Source organism: Gopherus flavomarginatus, chromosome 1, assembly GCF_025201925.1.
Source record: "Gopherus flavomarginatus isolate rGopFla2 chromosome 1, rGopFla2.mat.asm, whole genome shotgun sequence".
In the NCBI taxonomy this organism is placed as follows: Eukaryota; Metazoa; Chordata; order Testudines; family Testudinidae; genus Gopherus; species Gopherus flavomarginatus.
In genome coordinates, this window is record NC_066617.1 from 236,685,887 (window position 1) to 236,707,131 (window position 21,245).

Genomic DNA, 21,245 nt, shown 5'->3' on the forward strand with positions numbered 1-21,245 from the left:
TTTCTCCAAAAGTTCCATGCATAACGAATAATGAATACTAAGTAGCCAAAGTGCATAGTTCATGAACTGTCCCATAGGCTTTAAATTATTCGTTGAATCTTGCTGACAAATACATTTTCAGAAAGCAAAATCAGTTTATGAATAGTTCCTTAACTAAAAAGGGACTACATTCATAATGAATATCATTACAAATGAGTAGTTTGACCATTTCTATTTCATCATGTATATCTAGACATGAATGACCAGAGTGCTAAATCAAGTTGTCTCTGATTTAGGAAGCTTCCCCATCTGCCAATGCGATAGCACTATTAATTTTCCAAATAAATAAAACAAACAAGCCAACCACAAACCCTTTGTTTAAAAAAATTGAGAATCCTGAGTAGTAGCAGTGCACTAACGTATCACATAACTTACAAAACTCAAGCATTTAAAAACAAGACAATAGTTAATTGCATGGTAACTCTTACACTGCTTATAGAACATAAATCACATTTTTACTCAAGTACAAGACATGTACACTCCATTAGAACAAACAACCTTAAGTCTGACCCTCAATGAAATATTTTCTTCATTAATCTCAAAACAAAGAGAAAAGCCATCTGAAAACGTACCAAAATATTTATATAACTATGATTCACATATATAGGTGACCTTAACATAAGTCCATGCATGAACATAATTTTATCATAAATTAATAATGTTAGATGTTTTGCTATTAAATGTCATATGCAACATTGTAACAGTATTCAAGAAACATCATTTCTAAGCAATCAACAACAACAAATATAGTATCAACTGACATAAGCATAAAATCTTTATTACTTACTATCTCTAAAAAGAACCTAGATATCAATCAAAATAGTACATTCAAATTAAATAATCTAGACAGGTAACAATTTTTGAGTACTGTTTGACGTGCTAAGAATTACGCACATCATCTTTTTTTTTGTTACACCACCTCCCCCAAGTCCCATTCCAACCTACTTGTTTGGCTCATCCATCTGTTATGTCTACACTTTTAGACTTCAAGCCCTTTGGAGCAGACACTCTCATTTCCTATATATTTATACAGCACTTAGTAAAATGTGGTTTCAACCTGGGGGAGCCTGTTGGCACTACTGCCATATCTATGATAAATATTGACCAAGATTTTTCAAAAATGACAAGTTATTTGGGGGACTTTAATTTTCAGAGCCTAACCTGAGACACTAGGAGTGGTTTGATGCTCAGCACTTGAAAATCAGGCCCCTTTTAAGATGTCTCAAGTTGGACACCTAAAATCACTAATCACTTTTTAAAATCTTCGCTAATGTGTCTGCTTGTTACACTGGTAGTGTAAAATTTATTCTCTCCCCATCACAGATCAGATACCTACATAACTGGAAATAGAACTCTTACCCTATAGCTCCATCAGGGCCAGGATCATGAAATCCAGACTGGGAACCAGCCTCTGATACGGTTAGACATTTGTGGTGCAAGGAACCTTCTTTTAATGGATAGCTGGATCAAATCTAGTAACAGGGCTCTCTTGGCCATACAAGAACTACGAGGCTGACATTTGTCATAAATTCATAGATTCCAAGACCAGAGGGGACCACTGTGATCATCTAGTCCAACCTCCTGTACAACACAAGCCATAGCACTTCCCCAAAATAATGCCTAGAGTATAGCTTTTAGAAACAACATCCAATCATGATTTTAAAATGGTCAGTGATGGAGAATCCGCCACAAGCCTTGGTAAATTTTTCCAAGGATTAATTGCTCTCACTGTTCATAATTTCTAGTCTGAATTTGTCTAGCTTTAACTTGTAGGCACTGAAGTATATTACACCTTTCTCTGCTAGATTGAAGTGCCCATTATTAAATATTTGTTCCCCATATAGATACTTATACATTGTAATCAAGCCGTCCCTTGAACCTTGTCTTTTTTGGCTCAAATCTTTATCACTATGTTATGCACAGGATGATTTAGGGCAGGGATCGGCAACCTTTGGCATGCAGCTCGCCACGATAAGCCCCCTGGCGGGCTGGGCCTGGCCAGTTTGTTTACCTGCTGCGTTCGCAGGTTCAGCTGATCGCGGCTCCCAGTGGCCACGGTTCACCGCTCCAGACCAATGGGGGCGGCAGGAAACCACAACCAGCACATCCCTCGGCCCACGCCGCTTCCCGTAGACCCCATTGGCCTGAAGTGGCGAACCGCAGCCAGTGGGAGCCACGATCAGCTGAACCTGCGGACGTGACAGGTAAACAAACTGGTCTGGCCCGCCAGGGTGCTGACTCTGGTGAGCTGCGTGCCAAAGGTTGCCAATCCCTGATTTAGGGGAACAATCAGCACTGGCCTTTAAACAATATAATTAAGGAGATGCACACCTGACTGACTGGAGCATAACGTGGGAAGATGAAGAACTCTGCAATGGAGCGTCTATCCTCACTACTGCATGGGAGAGGCTCTCCAGAGGCAGAGAAAGGAGCTCATACAGTGAGCGGGTTAAACTCCATGACATGAGCTCAGTAACACTCACCAATGAGATTTTTCCCTGTCCCTTGAAACTGTCTGCTTGACTCAGACAGAAGCCTGTGGCTTCTGATTTCCCTCTTACTGGTTCAGGTAAGCCACTGGCATGGAATTTTCTGACCAAACTTGCACTGATTCACTTGTTAAAACCCACTGGAATGCAAAAAGCGCTTTTTATAGATTTTGGCTCAAGAAAATTACATGAAGCTTTACTAGAACTGTTTTTTCTTGAGCCATTCTATCATTCAATTGTACAGACTCATTTGCCTTTAAGATAGGTCAATCCAGATTGGGCAGACAGATTCCGTTTAGCAGATTAGAGTCTTGGTGCTACCAGAAAATGGAAAAGTTCAGAGGAAAATATCAATGCAAATTATGCTCTTGGCTAGTTCCGGTTAGTAAAAGAACAGCCACACATTTCAAGAAGAGAAAAGCCCAAGTGATGTTCTCATTTCCTTCCAATCCCACAAGTGAGAAAAGGCAGAAAATGCTAGAGGTAAAATGTTGGCTGTTTGACTGGTGTGACACTGAAAATTTTGGTTTTATGAAAAATTGGGCCACACTCCACTAGAAGTAGGGACTGTATGAACAGGACAGCCTGCATCCCACAGGTGAGGGGGCGAAGGGTACTAATCTTCTGGGTTGTAGACTAGCTGGAGCAGCCAGGAGGGCATCTAACTAACAACAAAAGGAAAGCTTTCAAAGGAGGCAGATTCAGTACAACTCAAACACAGCTTACGGTGAACAAACTGAACTGGCGTGGCAAAGAATGTGATGAGAACCAACTGAAAATTTTCATAGATACTAATTCTAGCTAATGCTGGGAAAAAACCAAGAAGAACTCAAATTTCTCATTAATGAGAAGAAATTTGTTATAATTCACATTACAGAAACCTGACAGGATGATTCATATGATTGGCATGTTAAGGTCACAGTGTAGTAGGTTACACTCCCTGGGGGCCCTGGGTGACAGGGTGGGTACCACTCTTCCCTCGGAGTTTGGAGAACAGTCCTCTTGTGCTACACTCAGAGCATTCACTCCCTTGTGGGGAGATAAGAGGGGCAGGAATTATTTCAGAGGAAAAGGTCAGGATGCTCCCAGAGCCCATAAGAGGCAGAATCAAGGCTCTTCAGAAAGCCAAAGAGAAAAGAAAAGCATCGGTCCCACTCTTTCCTCAGAGAACTTGGGCCTCCAAGATTCTTTGGAGGTTTCCCCAGAGAACAATCCCCGCTTCCAGAGGCTCAGAGAGCTCTAAGGTACAAACCAGTCCTTCAGTGCCACCCCTAAACTGAGCAAGGATTCTCTCTTTTAAAGCCCCGCCCGCTCCAGGCTTGACAGACCTGCGGGTGTGCCAGATAGGCTGATTGTGCTTTAACTCCATCTTGACTGAGGTGAGGATAATTTATTTAGGAAGGACGGGGGGGTAAGAGATAGCGGGTAGCATATTACATTGAAGATTTCATTAACTTTTGTAGAGTTATCAATAACTCAGAACCACAGGATCTTGAACACAAATGGATTAATGTCCTAACAAAGTTCCAGAAAGGGCATGGGTGGGGGGTCTGTTGCAGACCACCAACTCAAACCAGAGAACAGAATCAGTTACTCCATAAGCACCTGTCTGTAATGTGTGAAAAAAATAATTGTGTACTGGGTGACTTCATTTGGGGAAACGTGTTGGAGGTTTCATACAACCAGTTAAAAAAAACAAAACATTATTGGTTTCTAAACTTTATAGATGACAATTTTCTAATACAGAAGTTATTGCACGCAACATGAGGTAGCTCTATTTTGGACCTCATTATAATGGATAAAGACTAATTAATTCACTGGTCTAGAAGTTTGTGGTTGCCTAAGGACCAGTGATCGTGACCTGATCACATTCACTATGGGCACACATTGGATAATAAATACACTTGGGTTAATTTCCCAAAGATGAGAGAAAGTATGAGTTAAATTCACTGAGAAGAAAAATCTAGACAGAAAAATGTGAATGCAAATTGGGTTCTTTAAAAAGCATTTATAAGATGGCCAATAAGCAATGATTCCAAAAACTCAAGAAAGAGAACAACTTTGGCTAAAACCCATTCTGGTTCATGGGATCGAAGGCAGCAATTTAAAAAATAACACACAACCAGAAAAAGGGGGAAATAGATATAACTCGTATAAATGATAAGTTATGAAGTACAGAAAATTGATGTGGAAAACTAAAGACATCAGGAAAAAAAATCCATGACTGGCAGGGCTAAGGACAATAAGGAATTAAGGAATTTAAGTATATTATATATATGTATAAAAGTATGGATAAAAGAAAGCATAGCAAAGATCAATAGGTCCATTGCTAAATACACATGGTAAAACTGTTAATGATGCCAGAGGCGGATTAAAGTTTCCTGGGACCCTGGGCCAGAGCACTTCCTGTTTTGCCCCTTCTGCTTGTGGCCCCGCGCACAGCTACACCCCTTTCTGCCCCTTCCCAGGGTCCGTGCCTGTTCCACCCAGGGTCTTGGCTTGGGGACCACTGCAGGGGGGCTTCCCCCATCCCATAGCTTCTGCCAAGGTCGGGCCGGGGCTGCTGGGGGGAAGGGATTCTCCGTCCCGCGGTTTCTGCCAGAGATGTGATCAGGCCAGGGGCAGTGGGAGGTGGCTTCCCCCGTCCCACGGCTTCTTCCAGGAATGGGTTCAGGGGTCACTGAGGGAGAAGGGGTTCCTCCACCCCGCACACCTGTCACTGTTGCCGGGACTCTGGGCTTCCACCCCAGGTGGCAGATTTTTTTTTTCCAGGGACCCCTCAGTTGGCCAGGGACCCTGGGCCTGGGCCCCATGGGCCCAGTGGCTAATCCGCCACTGATGATGCAGAAAACACATAAATATTTTTGTTCTGAATTTGAAAGGAATCAGAATGATGTACTTGTATCACATGAGGATGATCAAACTTTCCTGTCCATTAGTAATTAAGGAGGACATTAGACAACATCTAATAGGGATAAACGTATTTATATCAGCAGGCTTGGATAGCTTGTATCCAAGAGTTCTAAAAGGGTTGGCTGAGCAGACCTCTAGCCCACTGATGTTAATTTTTTTAGTAAAGCTTGGAATATCAGGAAGACTGCAAAAGACTGGAAGACTGTTAATGTTGTGCCAATAGTTTAAAAAGGGAATGCCCCAGCTAACTATAGGCTGGTGAGGCTGACAACAATCTCAGGCAAAATAGAGGAAAAAGCCGATACGAGATTCAACTGATAAAAGAATTAAAGGATAGGAATATAATTAGGGCCTGTCAACACTGTTCTATGGAAAATAAGTCTTGTCAAACAAATCTGATTTAATTATTTGATCAGATTACAAGTTTGGTTGATACAGGTAACTGTGTGATTATAATATACCTAGACTTTTGTAAAGCATTTGGCTTAGTACAGTGTGACATCCTGATTAGAAATTCCTTAGAAACTTAATTTTTCAATGAAACAAGTTCCAGCAAATATTTTTTATTTTTAACTGAAAATCGGCATTTTTGTCTTTTGTCTCTCCGCATCCCTTCCTCCTTTTTTTCCCAAAGGAAAAAAGGGAGATAAAAAGGGGAAGAAAAAAAATATCTGTGGACAATGGTGAAAGAAGAAAGAACAATCTGCAAAGAAAGGGGTATGGAAGGAAACTTTAGAAAGTTTATAAAACAGCCATCATTACAATATTCCCCAGAAGCTAGAGATGATGAAGCAGTTAACACCGTTGTTGAAAAGGAGCCAGCTGGCCCCTAATATGGAGTTGCCTGAGAGCTAGGCAGAATTCTCTGAATATATGAATTGCTACACCTACATATGATAGCCAATCCTTTGTTTCTGTAACAATGATGGCCAACATATTTGGGATGAGGATTAGGTCTGTATATAAAAGGTCCTGATCTTCCCCTGTACTGAAGTTACGTAGGTCTTTTTCCCAAACATATCTTTAAGGCCTTGATCTACATGTTCCTTCCATAGGAGTCCACCAATATAGAGAAAGAATCAAAATTTAATCAAGAATTCTGCACCAGATCATTGACGACGTGCCCTGCAGGCTCTCGTTGGCATAATCCCCAACCCTGCAGACAGATAGATGTATGATGTCTTGGAAAGTACTGTACAAACATTTTGATACCATACCCAGCAAAATGGAAATTCTCCAGGACCCATTAAGACAGATTTCATGAAGAGAGAAAAATAATTTTGCAAATAATTTTGTAAGGACTCTAGCCTAATGTAAATGGACAGACAGTTCTAAATAAATATAAGAAAATTAATACACTCTCTTCAACAGAGGATGTCTGAGAGTAGATTCCTTCTCTTGTAAAGAATTTTCTGGAGCAGCTAGCTAACACAGAATCCACTTTATCAGTGATAGCTTGCTTCTTTGCTCTTTTTCCTGACAATTTTTATAATTTGGTGAAGTTTATATAAAGGATTTTCAGAAATGACTGATAATATTTATGGACCTTTTATCAAATGAGACTGAGGGAGCTGGGACTGTCTTAGCCTTGAATTATGGTGCAGTGGAGACTTAACAACAGAACTCTTTCTACAAATGCTGTGCTCCATTTGTGACCAGGACTTAGGCCAGCAGAGAAAAATCTGAAAGTGGGGAGAATTGGAGAACAGCATTCTCAAGGTAAGTCCATGTTTGGAATTACTTTGGTTTACCTGGTCGTGAGACCTTTGAGCTGCTGAATGCTGCTCCTCGCAGGCTGCTGTCGAGAGTCTGGGGGTTTGAGTTACCATTGAGAGCACGACATCTGACAGTTGATAAGTCTGGAATGAGAGGCAGAGAGACCCAGTCAGACCGGGTTACATGGCCTCAAAAGAGGAGCACTTGTCAGTTTTTCCTCTTGGCCTTCTCCAGTTTATCAACCATTTTTAATATCCTTTGAGATGGGAGGCTTATCTGAACCATGGAGGTATAAAGCTGTGATAGAAAGAGCTATAGAAGTGAAACTCACAAGGACTCATACTACTCAAATGGTGCACATGTGGTTGTGAGGCAGGTTGTAGGAACTCAGGAAGCTAACAGGAGCCTCAAGACAATCTGGATCGGTGCTCAAAATTCTGCCATTTCAATGGGCACTTGTACGTGTTAAAGTCTGACAGAGTTGTAGCTGAATAGAATGCAGACAATTCACTTCACCCTACTGCAAACAGAGCTTCCCCCTATACCAGGAATTTCCAGATGGTTTAAGTTCACTTTGTGCCAAGTAAGTGGAACAAAATGAGTTTGGTAGACCAAAGCATCCATCCCTTGGTCTTCTGGGAAGGTCAGGGTGGAAATCTTTATAGAATCAAACATGAAAGGTGTGCCAGAATATTTGTATCCACAGGAGCCTTTTTCCTACACTCTTCAAATACCAGACATTTCTGTGCCTTCCTTTGTGTCTTTCCAGTGGAGCCTTATTTCATACCCGCCCCCCCAGAACAGCCTCCATGTGTCTAACTTACTTTTTGATTTTACCCCAAGCTACATTTCAAGCTTCATCTGTTCTGCGCATCTTATGTCTTGTGTTCTTACTAATAAAACAATAAAATGTATCAGGATGAAATGATTTATTGAATTTCTTAGTGAGTTATGTCCTTCTCCAAAGACTTTTGATAGCTCCTAAAACCACACAATAAATGTGTTTTTTAACTAAAACATTTAATTCCTCAATCGATTTATACAATAAGGTATTTCCAACATCATTAGAGGTTAGCTTTCATGAATCCAGCCCTGATTTTCCATCTGTCTTGTACCACATACTCATTCTTGTTAGTACAAAGTGACTGTAAAACATAACAAATTCCAAATTCTATACCCACATGCATACTGTTTTACTACACCCATTTTGCACAAGTGTAAATGACTCTACAAGAGACAAGGCCACGGGGAAATCAGGCCTTCCATGTTGTTCCAATTAACTTTGATATGAACAACAGATGAACTATTCTTGAATTGACAAAAGCAGGACTATGATTGTCACAAAAATGTTGAATACATTTAATGGCAGAGGTGTGGGGGAAAAAAGTCATGGAAAGGGGGCAGTAGGACAGGGTATTGGAGAGTGAGCCCACACTGCATTCATCCCCTCAGCAGTGTCTCCTGTACTCTGGGACTGGAACCAGCTCCCTACTCCGGGTTCTGCAGCCTACTGCACACGATAGCAAGACCACTGAGGTTAGGATGGAGGATAGAGGGAAGGACAGATGGGCCAACCCTTCATGCACCAGGTCACAACATCACTCAGTTTGGAAACATTTCACTCAGTTTGGGGTATTTCATGGACTTCCTTCAAATTCACAGTTTCCGTGACCACCACGACAAAACTATAGCACTAACTAAAAGTCAAAGCCATTACTATTGAGTTTGTCCCATATATTTATAGAATAATGAGAGATTTATGCTATTTCATGCCATCTAGCCATGCTGACAACTTGAGATTAAGTTGTTTTTCTTTCATTTCTTCTCTTTGAGTGTTATGATCCCCTTCTATAAAACAACTCCAAAAACCGTGACTTTGTAAATATGGAATGCAGTACCCTAAATATGTTTGGAAGACTATACTGTTATAACCCCTGTTTCCAGACTTCACTGAAAAACTCATAGAATATTAAATACTAAAATTTTTAGCTCATATTCAATATCCTGATACTTGTGCATGCAACAAGACAAGTTATAATGGTACTGGTCTAGACAACAATTAACTGATTCATGTTCTAGCCCTTTGCAGGAATCACTGATTTTAACACATCCTGTAAAGCAGATAAAGGCTCCTACTATAGCTCTGATTTATTTAAATATTGTGTCTGCATATTTAATGCTCTCCATTCTTATTATACTCATAAATTTGTCAGACTAAGGTTTCTTACAAATGTTGGTGCACTGTATCATTGCCTGCTTTTATCAAAAGCTTTCTCAAAAATACTATTAGCAAAGCAACAGAACCATTTAAAGGCCATTCATCTTTTCACTTTTGCTATATAGAACTAGGTATTAATTATTATTATTATTGTTTATTAAAGGCAATAGATTTGATACAGGTGGCTCCCCTACCCCATGTAGTGTCTTGCAGACTTCAGTGGGAGTGTGTCCACACTGGACTGACTTAACAGATTAATATTGTTGGCCACACATACTGATATATGAATAACCAAGCTTTTGCTGGAATAGAGGGGTTATTGGTGGAACACTTCAGCCCTATTACTGACTACATTTGGGATTCAAATGTTGCCAGTTCTATAAAAAGTCAGGAGACTATTTATTTTTTACGTTGATGTGAAAGCAGGTAGAATAGTCATAATTCAAGGATATTAGCAGAAGACCAGAGACCTTCATCTCTCTTTAGCTCTATAAATATTTCATGTATCCAAGTTACATTAACCCTTTTCCTGCATCAAATTTATGGATACATGAAAAAAATCAAAGAGCTAATCACAAGATAATGTTTTGGTTTTGTATTTTGATCATTGCAGTTATCAAAACAGTTATTGTCAAGTATTAACAGTAAATTGAAATTGGATATTTAGTGATGTATTATAGAAATCTTTTATGGAGAAGACCCAGTGGACTCCTGGAAGTGAAGCAAGAAACTGATCCTGCAGTGGTAACATTTTCATGGATGTCATTACTGCAGGATCAGGCACCATATCAAGGGATCGGAATTCAAGAGGCTAGTAGCACCGGAGGGGCAAAACACACAGCCCAGGAAGAGGGAGCATCCTGTGTTCTTGGTGGTAAGGACTCCAGCAGATTTATTTTAGTTGACAGACTGGAGGAAACTACGTACTGATAACTACTCGAGCACAGGATGATCTCCTCACAGGCAGAGCAAAGGAATACAAATAGGTGGTGATAGTGAGGGTGGTGGTGTAGGTGTTAGGGGGGAAAGCAGAATTTTACTATACACAGTTTACTTTCTGAAAAGCAGATTTTCTCTATCAAATTTGCTGTGTGGACTAGAACCCGGGACAGCTGACTTCCCACAGTGCCACTGGGAGGTTGTGCAGAGCTACAGCCAGGGAGCACTGTAGAGAATAGGTGTTGCAGGAAGTTCACCCAAGGGAGATGAAGTGGCAGTACCCTGTGGCCCTGTATTGGCCAAGCACCCTATTTTACTCCGGGGGTTGCCCCAGGAAGTTGTCTGGCCAACCATACAGACTTTGACCTGTCGCGACTCCAGACTTTATCTTGTCTCCTTATCTCCAGTTTCAAATCCCAAGCCTGACTCTGACTCTTGCCTTCTGACTCCGACCACGAGGCCAGACCGCCTAAACCCTGGTCCCTTACATGCTGTGGCAAAAAGGGTTAATGTGATGCTTAGACGTAAAAACAGGGAAGGAACGAACAGGGAGATGATTTTACCTCTGTATACAGAATTCATGAGACTGATACTGGAATATTACAGCCAGTTCTGATGATTACATTTTAAAAGGGATGTTGAAAAACTGGAGAGGATGCAGAAAACAAAAGTTATTCAAGGCCTGGAGAAAATGCCTTGTAGCGTAAAATTTAAAGAGCTCAATCTCTTTAGCTTATCAAAAAGAAGACTGACAGGTGACATGATTACAGTGTATAAGTACCTTCATGGGGAGATAACACTGGATATAAAAGGGGGTCTTCAATCTAGTGGAGTAAGGCACAACAAGAACCATTGGGTGGAAGCTGAAGCCAGACATATTAAAATTAGAAATTAGGCACAACTTTGTAACAGTAAGTATGATTAATCACTTGAACAAGCTACTAAGGGAAGTGGTAGATTCTTCATCTCTTGATGTCTTCAAATCAAGACAGGATGCCTTTCTGAAAGACATGCTTTAGTCAAACACAAATTATTGGTCTCACTTAGGTGAAATTTAATAGCCTATGATATAGAGGAGGTCAGACTAGATGAGCTAATGATCCCTTCTGGCCTTAAACACTATGAATCTATGAACTGCCTTTGGACAGAGACTATAGTCTAGTCTTGTGGTTAGGACACTGGATTGAGTAACAAGGTATGGGTTCAATTGCTGGCTCTGCTACAGACTTGTTGTGTGACCTTGGCCAAGTCATTTAATCTCCTTTCTACTCTATATACGTCCTTATACTGCACTCATCACCTTCGTATCTGAGCACTTTCCAGGAGCATATTAAGTAACATAACTAACAATGTGTTTGTTCTCTCATTCTCTCCAGAGGGGAAGTGTGTGCATGCAGTGGAGTGGTTTGTTTTGTAATATTTTGTATATATACACACACTTATGGTGCTATATGTTTAGGTTCCAGAGGCACTTTCTTTCTCCAACACTCTATGCGGCTTGACTGTGCAATGTTAGTTAATACTTCCTCTCTCTCTCTCTCTTTGTAAATCTTCTCTAACTAGACGGTAAACTCTTTGAGGCAAGGACCATTCATTAGGTCTTGGTCTGGTGCCTAGCATAATAGGGCCCTAGTCTCAGCTGGCACCCAGCCATCTAGTAATACAGTCAGTGGGTCACAAACTTTTTATAAAGGCAACGCACCAACTGCATTTTGTCTTTTTGGGGGACCCACCATAATCCTTGCTCCCTGCACCGCACCCCCACGCCAGCTCAGCCCTCCAGGCCCCTGTGCCCCAATCTCCCTTCCTCTTCTCAGCCCAAGTCCCCTGCCTGACTCTTGCAGCCCCAGCCAGCTCCTCTCTCCCTGTGGCTGGGCTACAAGTGTTGCCAAGCTGCTGACTGTCCACTTGCCAGCTTTGGCCGCCGCTTCCTTATGCCCAGCAGAGGTGAGAAATTGGGGGAGAGGCAGAAGAAGAGGAGAGAGGGATGAGGAGTGCCTCCAGGGCACGCACAGCCCACCTAGACCCTTCTTGCAACCCACTGTTTAGGGAACACTGATAGAGGTAATAAAATAATCATACTTTCTATTTGCATACTAACTTACTGTGATATATTTTAAAAAACTCTGATTTCTGGCACCCAAAGTATCCTGGCATGTCCTTTTACAACAAAATTTAAAAAGAAATGCTTGAAATGTTAGCTTTAACTGCCATATATGGCCACATAACAATAGCCTGAAGTTTTAATTTTTTTTTCTGCTTAAAAACAGACATCAGAGGGACAGCTTTAATTCTCTTTTGTGTCATTATTACAGCTTGTGCGGCTAGAACTCCAAAGAAGTTGACTGTATGTAAACAACAACAACAGCACAGGAAAACAGTTCTAATACGCCTCCGATACACTCTAATCATATTTCTGATGCTTGTGGTTTGGAATTATATGTTGCACCATTCCTAAAAATATGAAAATCAGCCATGAGAATATGCTTGAGCATGTCTGTCAACCACCGCCACTCTCAATCTTTAGTTGACATTTATAAGACAACACTGTCGTGTCATGCAAAACAACAGGAGAAAAAAGTCCAGGGATGACATCTTGGTCCTACTGAAATGTAAGACAAAATTACCACTGAGGGTATGTCTACATCTACAATTTTGCAGCGCTGGTTGTTACAGCTGTATTAGTACAGCTGTACAGGGCCAGCGCTGCAGAGTGGCCACACTTACAGCAACCAGCGCTGCAAGTGGTGTTAGATGTGGCCACACTGCAGCGCTGTTGGGCGGCTTCAAGGGGGGTTCGGGGAACGCGAGAGCAAACCGGGGAAGGAGACCAGCTTCGCCGCGGTTTGCTCTCGCGTTCCCCGAACCCCCCTGCAAACCGCAGGGAAGGAGACCTGCTTGCTCGGGGTTCGGGGAACGCGAGAGCAAACCGAGGAAGGAGACCAGCTTCGCCGCGGTTTGCTCTCGCGTTCCCCGAACCACCCTGCAAACCGCAGGGAAGGAGACCTGCTTGCTCGGGGGTTCGGGGAACGCAAGAGCAAACCGGGGAAGGAGACCAGCTTCGCCGCGGTTTGCTCTCGCGTTCCCTGAACCACCCTGCAAACCGCAGGGAAGGAGACCTGCTTGCTCGGGGTTCGGGGAACGCGAGAGCAAACCGCAGGGAAGGAGACCTGCTTGCTCGGGAGTTCGGGGAACGCGAGAGCAAACCGGGGAAGGAGACCTGCTTGATTACCAGAGGCTTCCTCAGGTATGCTGGGATACCTGCTTATTCCACGGAGGTCAAGAAAAGCGCTGGTAAGTGTCTACACTTGATTACCAGCCCTGGATCACCAGCGCTGGATCCTCTACACCCGAGACAAAACGGGAGTACGGCCAGCGCTGCAAACAGGGAGTTGCAGCGCTGGTGATGCCCTGCAGATGTGTACACCTCCTAAGTTGCAGCGCTGTAACCCCCTCACCAGCGCTGCAACTTTGTGATGTAGACAAGCCCTGAGTCCAGTGGCTCCAGAATTTCATCCAAGGACTCTAACCTTTTGCTGGAGAGAAGGACACAGATATTCAACGACTATAAACCCTATATGTAAAAGTTTGTGTGAAGACATTGGTTTTATTTCTCTGTTCTTTTCCCTGTGGACTTCATAGGCACAAAAGAGAACTTATTTGGGGGAGGGATCGGTATCACCGGCTTAGATCTAGCATAGCACAGGCAACACTGCACATAGTTCTCTACAACTCAAAAATCATAATTATCTGGCTGTATGTAAGTCTGTTTGCTTCTACCATTGTATCTACATCCAAATCAGATACTCACATCCCGGATATGACTGAACAGAAATCTCTACTTGGGCCAAACTGTGAGGTGGGCCTTGGATCTATAAGTCGATGAAGTTAAATCCACTTACTCCAAGTCTGAATTTGGTTCTGTCTGTATTTATTCAGAAGTGAAAGGTGAGTACATCTATCTACTACACCCTGGCTCCTAATCTAGTCTCCCTTTAAATATTGCCTACATTCATTTGGGAACCACAGGCCAGGTTTACAAAGGTATTTAGGAATCCAAAGATGCAGACAGGTGCCTAATGAGGTTTACAAAACACCTAAGCAAGTTAGGTGCCTACTCTCATTGAAAAATCAGTAAAAATTAGGTGCCTAACCTACCTAGGTCCTTTTGTATACCCCATTTTCTTACCTGGCTTGACCAGCCAGCATAGACAGGGCAAACCAGGTGCCAATTTTACTGGTACAATGTTTAAATACATTTCCCTAGCACTGTTCCTTAAGCCATTATATTAGTGGGAGTCTAATTCATATTTTCCCTTCCATCAATGGATTTTATTTTATTTTTTATATACAAGTTAGGCAAGCCACTTTCAGTAGTATGCAAAACCACAGAAGCCTCACAGGAGGGATTTAACTTTCAGCCTCTAGAAAAGCCGTGCCGTCTATCTAATACATGAAATGAATGTTTTGTATCCTTTCAAAGTGATAAACAGCTTTAATACTTTCAAACAGTCCCTGAGGGGTAACCTTTAGTACTTGTATGAAAATCAGAATATATGGCAAACTGCAGGATACCATCATTAAATATGTCACAATCCGGCAAAATAAAACCAAAGATGTCTTGTCTGAAAGATGCTTTAAAAATATATGAAGCGATTCCTAAAAAGTATATAAATCAAAAAGACTAAAAGTGCTGCCACCTGCAAAGTTGCTGAAAGTGATTTGGGTTTTTAATTTCTATTTTGGATTAATATTTTACATAGAATGGCACCAGCACCACTAAAATGCAGCCACTTCTGAGACACAGACAACAATCAACTTGTGCCCAGCACAGTACGGGTGGAGGTTTTGGCAACAACTACTCTTACAAAAGGGGCAATGTTTATATCCAGACTAGACAAGAGCTGGGTTTTCAACATCTCAATAAAAATCTCCCCCTAGTAAATTACATGGTGTTCATAAGAATATAAAAACTGCCATACTGAGTCAGACCGAAGGTCCATCTAGCCCAGTATCCTGTCTTCCGACAGTGGCCAATGCCAGTTGCCCCAGACAGAATGAACAGAATAGATAATCATCATGTGATCCATTTCATTTTATTTTTCACTTTATTATTCACAGTTCAATTTATTTACCTGAAAAAGGTGAACAGCTAGCTCAACCATTCCTTAATGGTTTGCTGTACTAGTCGTATGTGTGTCTAGGTTCTTATACTGCCCCATCACCATAGCGTCTGTGTCTCTAAGTGCTAATCTATACAGAAACTTAGCGTTCAGAAAGCTGGGGTGTGAATGTATAGCACAGTAGCTTGCTGCACACAAAAACATCATATGGACCCATTCACTAGAAGTTCTGTAGTGTGCGCTGAAAGAGCAGGTCAAAGTGCACTACAGAACTTTTAGTGTGTGGTAGCAGGGTCCATATCGCCCATTAGTGTGCAGCATGCTAATATGCTATACATCTATACCCTGGTTTGCTAAAGCTCCATGTAGACAAGCCCTGAGTCATGCATTTACTGAGTTTAGAGGGATGTTTTGACTCAGTTTAGCATTGATGGGACATCTTCAAAGTCACATCCGGTGAAGAGGGCAACACAGAATAGGTATGAATCAGCAAGAAAAAAACAAACTATGAAATCAACTTTGAGACAAATAATTATTGTACTGCATGACTGAATAAAAGCTTTCCCTCATAAACAGGTTAAAAGGAAAAACACCCTTAAAATGCCAGTCTTATTCTTGAGGACCAGAAGTGATGAATTGGTATCAAGGTCCAATCACATAGAAATAGTTCAGTCTGTCTTTTCACGTATAAGTTGAGAGAATTATTATTCATGTTTCAATTATATGACAGATGTGGTAGAATTCTGTTCTGCATTGTTCAGCCCTTGGGTCAAAGGCGCCTTGCTGAGCTAGAGCTAATACAGAGAAAGTCAATAGCTGTAATTCCATTGCCGATGGAAGACTTTCGCCCTTTCACCGGAACAGCCTCTCTCAAGTGCAAGGGACACCTGGACAACTAAGAGGATCAATATCACAGCAATGCCATACCTTGAACCAGTGTGGGGATCCTAATCTGACCCCTCCTACACAAGAGCTCTACAGGAGCTAAAAGATGTGTTCACCATCCAAACTCTTAAAGAGCAACACATGAAATTGCAAGCCCATTAGCAAGATTTTTTTAATGAATCTGTAAACTCAGGGGTTGTACCATATGACTGGAGAATTGCTAACATAGTTCCTATTTTTAAGAAAGGGAAAAAAGTGATCTAGGTAATTACAGGTCTGTTAGTTTGACATCTGTAGTATGTAAGGTCTTGGAAAAATTTTTGAAGGAGAAAGAAATTAAGGAAATTGAGGTCAATGGTAATTGGGACAAAATACAACATGGTTTACAAAAGGTAGATCATGCCAACCAACCTGATCTCCTTCTTTGAGAAGGTAACAGAGTTTTTAGACAAAGGAAACACAGTGGATCTAATTTACCTCGGTTTTAGTAAGGCATGTGAAATGGTTCCACATGGTGAATTATTAGTTAAATTGGAAAAGATAGGGATCAATATGAAAATTGAAAGGTGGATAAGGAACTGGTTAAACAGGAGTCTACAATGGGTCATACTGAAAAGTGAACTGTCAGGCTGGAGGGAGGTTACTAGTGGAGTTCCTCAGGGATCGGTTTTGGGACCAATCTTATTTAATCTTTTTATTACTGACCTTGGCACAAAAAGCGGGAATGTGCTAATAAAGTTTGCGGATGACACAAAGCTGGGAGCTATTGCTAACACAGAAGGACAGGGATATCATACAGGAAGATCTGGATGACCTTGTAAACTGGAGTAATAGTAATAGGATGAAAACTCAGAGTGAATTTGGTCTCCATTGGAGGAAGAGTATGAGAAAGGAAATGGAAGATGGAAATTAGGCTAATTTCACAATATGAGACAAAGTCCATGAGGATTTTGAACTGAAACTGCCTGTTGTTGATGCAATTAATTTAGGATTGTTTCAACAGGAAGATTAAAAATAAATAAATATTGGATACACAATTAAAAATTTAAAAAACATTAAGAAACCATGGACAATGATTATACTCACATAACTTGAAAGTGGTGGGAAACCTTTTTTTAATTAAAAAGATATAAATATATACACTAACAAATATTCATTTCATTCACAGTCTCAGGGTTAATAAAATAAATGTTAATTTCTATGCTTAAAAAATCCAGCCGCAAAACCAGTTCTGTTTCTTGGTTTTCATTCATAAGTAGGGTCGCCACATTTCTAATTGCTGTTAACTGTACCTCTGAGACCCTGCCCCGGCTCCCCACAAGACCTCGGCCCTTGCTCCTCTACCCCCACCACCGTCGCTCACTGGATCATCTCAAGGAACCTGCCTACAGGTAGGAGGCAGCCCCGGCTTTGCTGGGGTTGTTATGGGTTAATGACCCGGCACCTTTCCCCACCCTGCAGTAACTGTACTTTTGGTTTGGATACCATTTAGGGTTGCCAGGTCCCCTTTTTGACCAGACTTTCCAGTCGAAAACCAAGCACCTGGCAACGCTAAATGGCACGTGGACAGGTGGCAACTCTATTCATGAGATTTATTTCTTAACTTATAAAATGGCCTGTAAGAGTTACAGGCACATGTACAAAAGTTAATAAAATAAAAGGAAAGGAAACAAAATGGTCATAAAAAGTCTGGTGGGGGAGGGAGGGATGCTCCCCTTTCAGAAATATCAAACTCCATTCTCCACTGAACCCACCTCAAGTAAAAACCTGAGGAACAAGATGAACCATGCACCATGCATCATTCATTAAAAAGACTGGAAGACTTGGTCCCAGTCTACACACACAAATTGTATATATTTTATCAAATCCATTTCTAAATTGATGAAAAAAGCTGCAATCTCCTTTTGTGAACACTCTTAAATTGGTTCAGGTGTGTCTTCTCAGCCATTCATTAAAACAATTTAAGAGAGTGCACACACAAGTAGGTTGCTCTGATTTAACAAAATCAATGTGGAAAATGGGTTAATTAAATCCACGCAATTTCTGTGCATAGATAAGCCCTGGGACTGCCACCCACAGAAAATGAAGTGAATTTGACACCTCAGAATGCTCCACCACTGAGAACTGTCTACTTTTGACCCCCAGAAGTTTGGATGTGGAGAGGGACTTTTAAAGCGCTCACCTCAGCTGCAACAAACCAGTGGGCGGTACTCGGTGAGAGTTTGTGTCCAGATGCAATTCACATTATTGACACTGATCTATAAAGCTCCATACAGTTTCTGTCTTGACTGGGAAACAAAGAGGAAGCCAGCATAGTCATCTGATAAATGATGTAATATGCTCCCTGTAGCTAGCACTGCCAAGCAGGCAGGCAGCTGCATTCTGCACAAGCTGTAGTTTCCAAGAGGTCTTAAAGGCTAACGTAGCATTCATGACAGGATTTGAATGCAGAAAATGCAAGGGGATGGACAACTGTTGCGAGATCAGGCTTTGACAGAAACAGTTGCAATAAACTTACCAGACACAGAGAAGTTAGGCACTTTAGACAGTTGATGCCACTCAGGAGTCTGGGTATGGACTGTCCCTTTATAACTTCGGTGTGGCTGGAGCTTAACTTGTTCTGTTTTGCTGCATGTCATTATAAACAGATTTGTATGGCCAATATCTGGTGAAGTTAAGTAACATTTTCTCTCATATGTAGTTATTGCATAAAGCATTACAGACTAGCATCTGCTGAATCAGGAAATGGATCAGAAGCAAATAAAATGTCTTTTCAGATATTGATTCCTGCTCTCTATTTCATGTCAGCTTCCTAAAATCCATCCAACACAAGCACAAAAGGGTAATGAGTTTCTGAACACACGCTTGAATGGTGCACACAGCTTCAAAGCTTTCAGCGACTGCCTGGATGCTGTTTCCTAGCAGTACTAAACAACTTAAATATAATTAGCTGGAAGCCTTATGGGCTACATTTCCCCACTGGAACTTATCAGGCTGACAGATGACTGAATCATTGGTATTGTAGGTCCCATTCTATTAATATTTCTGAAGTCAAAATGTCAGCTTGCTACTGCATATTTTTTAAAGAAAATTTGCATTATTTGGGGGGAGGAGAAAAACACACAATACCATAGTCTCCTCAGCAGCCCTGAATAACTATATCTGATTAACTAGCCAGCTATACACAGATGTTGGAGATGCAATACAGAAAACACATACTTAATGCACATATACTATGGAATTATGTGATGCTAAAAATAATGCGAAAATATATAAATAGTGATTAAGCTATTGTAACAAAATGAAAAATCTCTAGTGGATCAAAATATGGTTCTCTTGGTTCTCTTGGTCCTGAAGAGGATTATACTACTGCTCTCAATCAATACTTTCTGAATATTACTTTTTCCTATGCAATTTTGAGTATAATACACAGGAGTGAAAATCCAAAAATACTCAGACCATGAGCACAAATGCACTTCAGGAGGATAGAACTACTGGATGCCACCAAAGAACTACTGGTTCTGAGAAATATCATGATATTTTGTTTGGGACTTTTGTTTGTTTTAATATCCAGTCAGACTATCTCCGGATGTTTCAATCCTTGGCCAGATAGGTGCAATGGCATAAAATAGACCAGTGGTCCCCAATGTGGTGCCCGCGGGCATCATGGTGCCTGCCTGGGCATTTATGTGTGCCCGCCTAGTGCCCAGAAGGGGACCTGCCGGGGACAGAGAACTCAGGCTGTGGGCACCGTGTTCTCTGTTCCCAGCAGGTGCGGGGCCTGCCTAGTTCCCAGCAGGGGAGAGAAGCTGCGGCCCCACGCCTGCCAGGGACAGAGAACTCAGGGCTGCAGGCTGTGGGCACAGGTGTTCTCGGTCCCTGGCAGGTGCGGGGCCGCGGCTTAAGCCAGAGAGAAGCCGCAGCCCCGCGCCTGCCGGGGATACAGAACTCTGGGGCTGCAGGCGCTGGTGTTCTCGGTCCCCAGCAGGTGTGAGGCCCACCTAGTGCCCAGCAGAGAAGAGAATCTGGGGCCCCGCACCTGCTGGGGACAAAGTACTCCAGGGCTGTCCTCGTGGCTTTTCTCTGGCTTCTCTCTTCTCTCTGGATTCATATATTATGTAATATTAAATATATTTTTTGCATTATTGAATGTATTTAATGTATTATTTAATGTACAAATACAAAATAAGCCTTGAAAAATTGTTGGCGCCCGCCACGTTCTTCTGATCACAAAAAGGTTGGGGACCACTGAAATAGACTGTTGTTTCTTCGTACTTGCTGTGGCTTGATGCTGCAGTCAGATCCTTTCTGGTGGACTCCTGCACATACTTAAGTCAGTGAAACTATGTGGGTTGCAAGTGTCTTCCTATATGGATCAGATTGCAAGATCAGTGCCTTTGTTTGGAAAAATATAAGCACTGCTGAATGTAGCAAGAATATTTTTAAATACATTTATTTAAAAAAGAATTTTAAAACTATTTTTCCTGATTTAAAAGCAAAGCTGCTATAGAATAACGTATTTAGATCTTGTACAATTGGGGTGGGGGAAGAGAATGAGATGGGATAGAACGGAATGGGCTACACAGAGAGGGGTTGTTTAAACAATTGCTTTTCTATTAGGCCCATTACACTTTAGGTCAACAACCCAACTTGTGCTTGAAATCATCATGATCCAGCTAATGTGCTAACATTGTTTTGTTTATTATTTTTTCCATGCCCCTGGCATGGAAAAATGGAGATATTGCAATACAAGGAAACAAAAAGAAATAGGTTATTACACTACGATTGGTTCAGAGTATGTCGTTTATTTTGAAGCTGAATTTCAACACTCAGGATTTGTTAAAAGATGCAGGTGAACGTGAACCTACAATTATTTTTATCACCTTGTCCAGTTATGTATTAAAGATTTATTTTTAAATGGGT

At 41.5% G+C, this 21,245-nt stretch overlaps 1 protein-coding gene across 10 annotated transcripts in view; it reads right to left on the reverse strand.

Moving 5' to 3' along the window:
- The window catches only part of TBL1X (transducin beta like 1 X-linked), a 268,281-nt gene that overhangs the window by 103,682 nt on the left and 143,354 nt on the right, over nt 1-21,245 (reverse strand). For 6 of the 10 annotated variants that reach the window (XM_050964061.1, XM_050964088.1, XM_050964046.1 and 3 more), the window contains one exon: nt 7,193-7,300. The exons of the other annotated variants lie outside the window; for them this stretch is intronic. The gene's annotated coding sequence lies outside the window, so the exon portion shown is untranslated. The remainder of the gene's footprint in view (nt 1-7,192; nt 7,301-21,245) is intronic. 10 annotated transcript variants of the gene reach the window in all.